Below are 6,101 nucleotides of genomic sequence, written 5' to 3'. Positions count from 1 at the left end.
GGATCCGCATTCACCCACGCATGTCACATGTGTGCGAAAATTTCTGCTCGTTTTTATGCAAAATCGCACGCAGCCGGTAGGATTCGAACCTACGCTCCCAGAGGGAACGGGATTTCGAGTCAGACGCCTTAACCACTCGGCCACGACTGCCAGTATCGCAAGACCCTACCGATACATGCAACTGCTACCGTTTTAAAGCACTGCAGTGCCAGGAAACGGCGTAGCTGCATTCTTTTCCGTAGTGCTTACACCGCTACTAGACGTGCGGCTACCAAAGTATTAAAATTTCCGCCCCGAACAGGGACTTGAACCCTGGACCCTTAGGTTAAAAGCCTAATGCTCTACCGACTGAGCTATCCGGGCTCACATTACATGAGCACCCCTCCCACTACGCATACTCACACATTGCCTCATGTCCTTTACTGTTGGGTAATCGTTGTGTGGAGCTGTTACTATTTAAACGTCGTCTGACTGCTGTCTATAAACTCATTACGCTACGCTCGTAACAGACTATCGATGAAAGCTGACACACGATGTGAAGTCAAATTGCAGCAGTTTGTACGTCTCATATGTTACAGCAGAGGAGCTACGTGTTTTGTCGACACTCACTGGACAATTGTAAAATTCACAAGCTTCTCGAATGCAGTGTTTCCCACGTATTCGCTCATTTCACGGTTCCGTTGGAGATGTTCTTCACCTCTTGACACAAAAAAGAAACGCAGTCGGTAGGACTCGAACCTACGCTCCCAGAGGGAATCTGATTTCTAGTCAGACGCCTTAACCACTCGGCCACGACTGCCGGCTGCAGATGCGTGACTCTACAAGTGCAACTGCTCGTTTACAAGCAATCTGATGGCAGAGCGCGACATGGCCTCCCTCACTCGTTTCTGTAGTGCTTTCGTTGCCAGCACGTTAGCTGTTTAGACAGTGTATTAGTTTTCGCCTGGACGGGGGCTTGAACCGGGGACCCTTTGGTTGAAGGTCTAGCGCTCTACCGACTGAGCTGTCCGGTCCCTCGGCCGAGCGTTGTAGTACATGCTGCATGGTGTGCCAGTGATTCGCGTGTCGTAATTGCTGGCTTATGGCTCCAATGGCGACTTCACCGACTTCCACTGACGCACCGCTGACGCTAGTTTTCTGTCGTCTTAAACGATGGACACACTTGCAAGCAGCTGCGAGATCTTAAGAAAAGAAACGCTGCACCACTGCTTTTGCCGCACTCGAATGAATGGAACTGCGATTCTTAAAAAGAAATGAATGCTCGCTCTGTCCAACACTTTCAAGCACATCTGCGTACTCACGAACACGGCGACGGCGCGACAAAAGGACGGGGGCGCGTTCGTGGGCCTGCGACTGATTTCTGCAGTACTAGCGTCCGTGCGAGGTGAACCGATAGCCACAACAGACTGCGGCCGTCGCGAAACAGTATTCTTAAACATAAATTTCCGTCTTGTTGAGAATGGTGTCACTGGTTTGGATCCGCATTCACCCACGCATGTCACATGTGTGCGAAAATTTCTGCTCGTTTTTATGCAAAATCGCACGCAGCCGGTAGGATTCGAACCTACGCTCCCAGAGGGAACGGGATTTCGAGTCAGACGCCTTAACCACTCGGCCACGACTGCCAGTATCGCAAGACCCTACCGATACATGCAACTGCTACCGTTTAAAGCACTGCAGTGCCAGGAAACGGCGTAGCTGCATTCTTTTCCGTAGTGCTTACACCGCTACTAGACGTGCGGCTACCAAAGTATTAAAATTTCCGCCCGAACAGGACTTGAACCCTGGACCCTTAGGTTAAAAGCCTAATGCTCTACCGACTGAGCTATCCGGGCTCACATTACATGAGCACCCCTCCCACTACGCCATACTCACACATTGCCTCATGTCCTTTACTGTTGGGTAATCGTTGTGTGGAGCTGTTACTATTTAAACGTCGTCTGACTGCTGTCTATAAACTCATTACGCTACGCTCGTAACAGACTATCGATGAAAGCTGACACACGATGTGAAGTCAAATTGCAGCAGTTTGTACGTCTCATATGTTACAGCAGAGGAGCTACGTGTTTTGTCGACACTCACTGGACAATTGTAAAATTCACAAGCTTCTCGAATGCAGTGTTTCCCACGTATTCGCTCATTTCACGGTTCCGTTGGAGATGTTCTTCACCTCTTGACACAAAAAAGAAACGCAGTCGGTAGGACTCGAACCTACGCTCCCAGAGGGAATCTGATTTCTAGTCAGACGCCTTAACCACTCGGCCACGACTGCCGGCTGCAGATGCGTGACTCTACAAGTGCAACTGCTCGTTTACAAGCAATCTGATGGCAGAGCGCGACATGGCCTCCCTCACTCGTTTCTGTAGTGCTTTCGTTGCCAGCACGTTAGCTGTTTAGACAGTGTATTAGTTTTCGCCTGGACGGGGGCTTGAACCGGGGACCCTTTGGTTGAAGGTCTAGCGCTCTACCGACTGAGCTGTCCGGTCCCTCGGCCGAGCGTTGTAGTACATGCTGCATGGTGTGCCAGTGATTCGCGTGTCGTAATTGCTGGCTTATGGCTCCAATGGCGACTTCACCGACTTCCCACTGACGCACCGCTGACGCTAGTTTTCTGTCGTCTTAAACGATGGACACACTTGCAAGCAGCTGCGAGATCTTAAGAAAAGAAACGCTGCACCACTGCTTTTGCCGCACTCGAATGAATGGAACTGCGATTCTTAAAAAGAAATGAATGCTCGCTCTGTCCAACACTTTCAAGCACATCTGCGTACTCACGAACACGGCGACGGCGCGACAAAAGGACGGGGGCGCGTTCGTGGGCCTGCGACTGATTTCTGCAGTACTAGCGTCCGTGCGAGGTGAACCGATAGCCACAACAGACTGCGGCCGTCGCGAAACAGTATTCTTAAACATAAATTTCCGTCTTGTTGAGAATGGTGTCACTGGTTTGGATCCGCATTCACCCACGCATGTCACATGTGTGCGAAAATTTCTGCTCGTTTTTATGCAAAATCGCACGCAGCCGGTAGGATTCGAACCTACGCTCCCAGAGGGAACGGGATTTCGAGTCAGACGCCTTAACCACTCGGCCACGACTGCCAGTATCGCAAGACCCTACCGATACATGCAACTGCTACCGTTTAAAGCACTGCAGTGCCAGGAAACGGCGTAGCTGCATTCTTTTCCGTAGTGCTTACACCGCTACTAGACGTGCGGCTACCAAAGTATTAAAATTTCCGCCCGAACAGGGACTTGAACCCTGGACCCTTAGGTTAAAAGCCTAATGCTCTACCGACTGAGCTATCCGGGCTCACATTACATGAGCACCCCTCCCACTACGCATACTCACACATTGCCTCATGTCCTTTACTGTTGGGTAATCGTTGTGTGGAGCTGTTACTATTTAAACGTCGTCTGACTGCTGTCTATAAACTCATTACGCTACGCTCGTAACAGACTATCGATGAAAGCTGACACACGATGTGAAGTCAAATTGCAGCAGTTTGTACGTCTCATATGTTACAGCAGAGGAGCTACGTGTTTTGTCGACACTCACTGGACAATTGTAAAATTCACAAGCTTCTCGAATGCAGTGTTTCCCACGTATTCGCTCATTTCACGGTTCCGTTGGAGATGTTCTTCACCTCTTGACACAAAAAAGAAACGCAGTCGGTAGGACTCGAACCTACGCTCCCAGAGGGAATCTGATTTCTAGTCAGACGCCTTAACCACTCGGCCACGACTGCCGGCTGCAGATGCGTGACTCTACAAGTGCAACTGCTCGTTTACAAGCAATCTGATGGCAGAGCGCGACATGGCCTCCCTCACTCGTTTCTGTAGTGCTTTCGTTGCCAGCACGTTAGCTGTTTAGACAGTGTATTAGTTTTCGCCTGGACGGGGGCTTGAACCGGGGACCCTTTGGTTGAAGGTCTAGCGCTCTACCGACTGAGCTGTCCGGTCCCTCGGCCGAGCGTTGTAGTACATGCTGCATGGTGTGCCAGTGATTCGCGTGTCGTAATTGCTGGCTTATGGCTCCAATGGCGACTTCACCGACTTCCCACTGACGCACCGCTGACGCTAGTTTTCTGTCGTCTTAAACGATGGACACACTTGCAAGCAGCTGCGAGATCTTAAGAAAAGAAACGCTGCACCACTGCTTTTGCCGCACTCGAATGAATGGAACTGCGATTCTTAAAAAGAAATGAATGCTCGCTCTGTCCAACACTTTCAAGCACATCTGCGTACTCACGAACACGGCGACGGCGCGACAAAAGGACGGGGGCGCGTTCGTGGGCCTGCGACTGATTTCTGCAGTACTAGCGTCCGTGCGAGGTGAACCGATAGCCACAACAGACTGCGGCCGTCGCGAAACAGTATTCTTAAACATAAATTTCCGTCTTGTTGAGAATGGTGTCACTGGTTTGGATCCGCATTCACCCACGCATGTCACATGTGTGCGAAAATTTCTGCTCGTTTTTATGCAAAATCGCACGCAGCCGGTAGGATTCGAACCTACGCTCCCAGAGGGAACGGGATTTCGAGTCAGACGCCTTAACCACTCGGCCACGACTGCCAGTATCGCAAGACCCTACCGATACATGCAACTGCTACCGTTTAAAGCACTGCAGTGCCAGGAAACGGCGTAGCTGCATTCTTTTCCGTAGTGCTTACACCGCTACTAGACGTGCGGCTACCAAAGTATTAAAATTTCCGCCCGAACAGGGACTTGAACCCTGGACCCTTAGGTTAAAAGCCTAATGCTCTACCGACTGAGCTATCCGGGCTCACATTACATGAGCACCCCTCCCACTACGCATACTCACACATTGCCTCATGTCCTTTACTGTTGGGTAATCGTTGTGTGGAGCTGTTACTATTTAAACGTCGTCTGACTGCTGTCTATAAACTCATTACGCTACGCTCGTAACAGACTATCGATGAAAGCTGACACACGATGTGAAGTCAAATTGCAGCAGTTTGTACGTCTCATATGTTACAGCAGAGGAGCTACGTGTTTTGTCGACACTCACTGGACAATTGTAAAATTCACAAGCTTCTCGAATGCAGTGTTTCCCACGTATTCGCTCATTTCACGGTTCCGTTGGAGATGTTCTTCACCTCTTGACACAAAAAAGAAACGCAGTCGGTAGGACTCGAACCTACGCTCCCAGAGGGAATCTGATTTCTAGTCAGACGCCTTAACCACTCGGCCACGACTGCCGGCTGCAGATGCGTGACTCTACAAGTGCAACTGCTCGTTTACAAGCAATCTGATGGCAGAGCGCGACATGGCCTCCCTCACTCGTTTCTGTAGTGCTTTCGTTGCCAGCACGTTAGCTGTTTAGACAGTGTATTAGTTTTCGCCTGGACGGGGGCTTGAACCGGGGACCCTTTGGTTGAAGGTCTAGCGCTCTACCGACTGAGCTGTCCGGTCCCTCGGCCGAGCGTTGTAGTACATGCTGCATGGTGTGCCAGTGATTCGCGTGTCGTAATTGCTGGCTTATGGCTCCAATGGCGACTTCACCGACTTCCCACTGACGCACCGCTGACGCTAGTTTTCTGTCGTCTTAAACGATGGACACACTTGCAAGCAGCTGCGAGATCTTAAGAAAAGAAACGCTGCACCACTGCTTTTGCCGCACTCGAATGAATGGAACTGCGATTCTTAAAAAGAAATGAATGCTCGCTCTGTCCAACACTTTCAAGCACATCTGCGTACTCACGAACACGGCGACGGCGCGACAAAAGGACGGGGGCGCGTTCGTGGGCCTGCGACTGATTTCTGCAGTACTAGCGTCCGTGCGAGGTGAACCGATAGCCACAACAGACTGCGGCCGTCGCGAAACAGTATTCTTAAACATAAATTTCCGTCTTGTTGAGAATGGTGTCACTGGTTTGGATCCGCATTCACCCACGCATGTCACATGTGTGCGAAAATTTCTGCTCGTTTTTATGCAAAATCGCACGCAGCCGGTAGGATTCGAACCTACGCTCCCAGAGGGAACGGGATTTCGAGTCAGACGCCTTAACCACTCGGCCACGACTGCCAGTATCGCAAGACCCTACCGATACATGCAACTGCTACCGTTTAAAGCACTGCA

General features: G+C 50.7%; 13 non-coding genes across 13 annotated transcripts; all 13 read right to left on the bottom strand.

Annotated features, from left to right (window-relative positions):
* Positions 1 to 68: 68 nt before the first annotated feature.
* Positions 69 to 150, bottom strand: Trnas-cga (transfer RNA serine (anticodon CGA)). Its single transcript has one exon. It is a non-coding gene; the product is annotated as a tRNA-Ser (tRNA).
* Positions 151 to 289: 139 nt separating this feature from the next.
* Trnak-uuu (transfer RNA lysine (anticodon UUU)) lies at positions 290 to 363 on the bottom strand. Its single transcript has one exon. It is a non-coding gene; the product is annotated as a tRNA-Lys (tRNA).
* Positions 364 to 717: 354 nt separating this feature from the next.
* Positions 718 to 799, bottom strand: Trnas-aga (transfer RNA serine (anticodon AGA)). Its single transcript has one exon. It is a non-coding gene; the product is annotated as a tRNA-Ser (tRNA).
* Positions 800 to 1,543: 744 nt separating this feature from the next.
* Trnas-cga (transfer RNA serine (anticodon CGA)) lies at positions 1,544 to 1,625 on the bottom strand. The gene has a single exon. It is a non-coding gene; the product is annotated as a tRNA-Ser (tRNA).
* Positions 1,626 to 1,763: 138 nt separating this feature from the next.
* Positions 1,764 to 1,835, bottom strand: Trnak-uuu (transfer RNA lysine (anticodon UUU)). The gene has a single exon. It is a non-coding gene; the product is annotated as a tRNA-Lys (tRNA).
* Positions 1,836 to 2,190: 355 nt separating this feature from the next.
* Positions 2,191 to 2,272, bottom strand: Trnas-aga (transfer RNA serine (anticodon AGA)). The gene has a single exon. It is a non-coding gene; the product is annotated as a tRNA-Ser (tRNA).
* A 745-nt stretch (positions 2,273 to 3,017) lies between these two features.
* Positions 3,018 to 3,099, bottom strand: Trnas-cga (transfer RNA serine (anticodon CGA)). Its single transcript has one exon. It is a non-coding gene; the product is annotated as a tRNA-Ser (tRNA).
* A 138-nt stretch (positions 3,100 to 3,237) lies between these two features.
* Positions 3,238 to 3,310, bottom strand: Trnak-uuu (transfer RNA lysine (anticodon UUU)). The gene has a single exon. It is a non-coding gene; the product is annotated as a tRNA-Lys (tRNA).
* Positions 3,311 to 3,664: 354 nt separating this feature from the next.
* Trnas-aga (transfer RNA serine (anticodon AGA)) lies at positions 3,665 to 3,746 on the bottom strand. The gene has a single exon. It is a non-coding gene; the product is annotated as a tRNA-Ser (tRNA).
* Positions 3,747 to 4,491: 745 nt separating this feature from the next.
* Trnas-cga (transfer RNA serine (anticodon CGA)) lies at positions 4,492 to 4,573 on the bottom strand. Its single transcript has one exon. It is a non-coding gene; the product is annotated as a tRNA-Ser (tRNA).
* A 138-nt stretch (positions 4,574 to 4,711) lies between these two features.
* Positions 4,712 to 4,784, bottom strand: Trnak-uuu (transfer RNA lysine (anticodon UUU)). The gene has a single exon. It is a non-coding gene; the product is annotated as a tRNA-Lys (tRNA).
* Positions 4,785 to 5,138: 354 nt separating this feature from the next.
* Trnas-aga (transfer RNA serine (anticodon AGA)) lies at positions 5,139 to 5,220 on the bottom strand. The gene has a single exon. It is a non-coding gene; the product is annotated as a tRNA-Ser (tRNA).
* A 745-nt stretch (positions 5,221 to 5,965) lies between these two features.
* Positions 5,966 to 6,047, bottom strand: Trnas-cga (transfer RNA serine (anticodon CGA)). The gene has a single exon. It is a non-coding gene; the product is annotated as a tRNA-Ser (tRNA).
* Between the last annotated feature and the right edge of the window lie 54 nt (positions 6,048 to 6,101).

Source organism: Schistocerca cancellata, unplaced genomic scaffold (genome assembly GCF_023864275.1).
Source record: "Schistocerca cancellata isolate TAMUIC-IGC-003103 unplaced genomic scaffold, iqSchCanc2.1 HiC_scaffold_538, whole genome shotgun sequence".
Lineage (NCBI taxonomy): Eukaryota > Metazoa > Arthropoda > Insecta > Orthoptera > Acrididae > Schistocerca > Schistocerca cancellata.
Note: the sequence above shows the minus strand (reverse complement) of the source record. Positions and strands in the feature narration are given on the sequence as shown.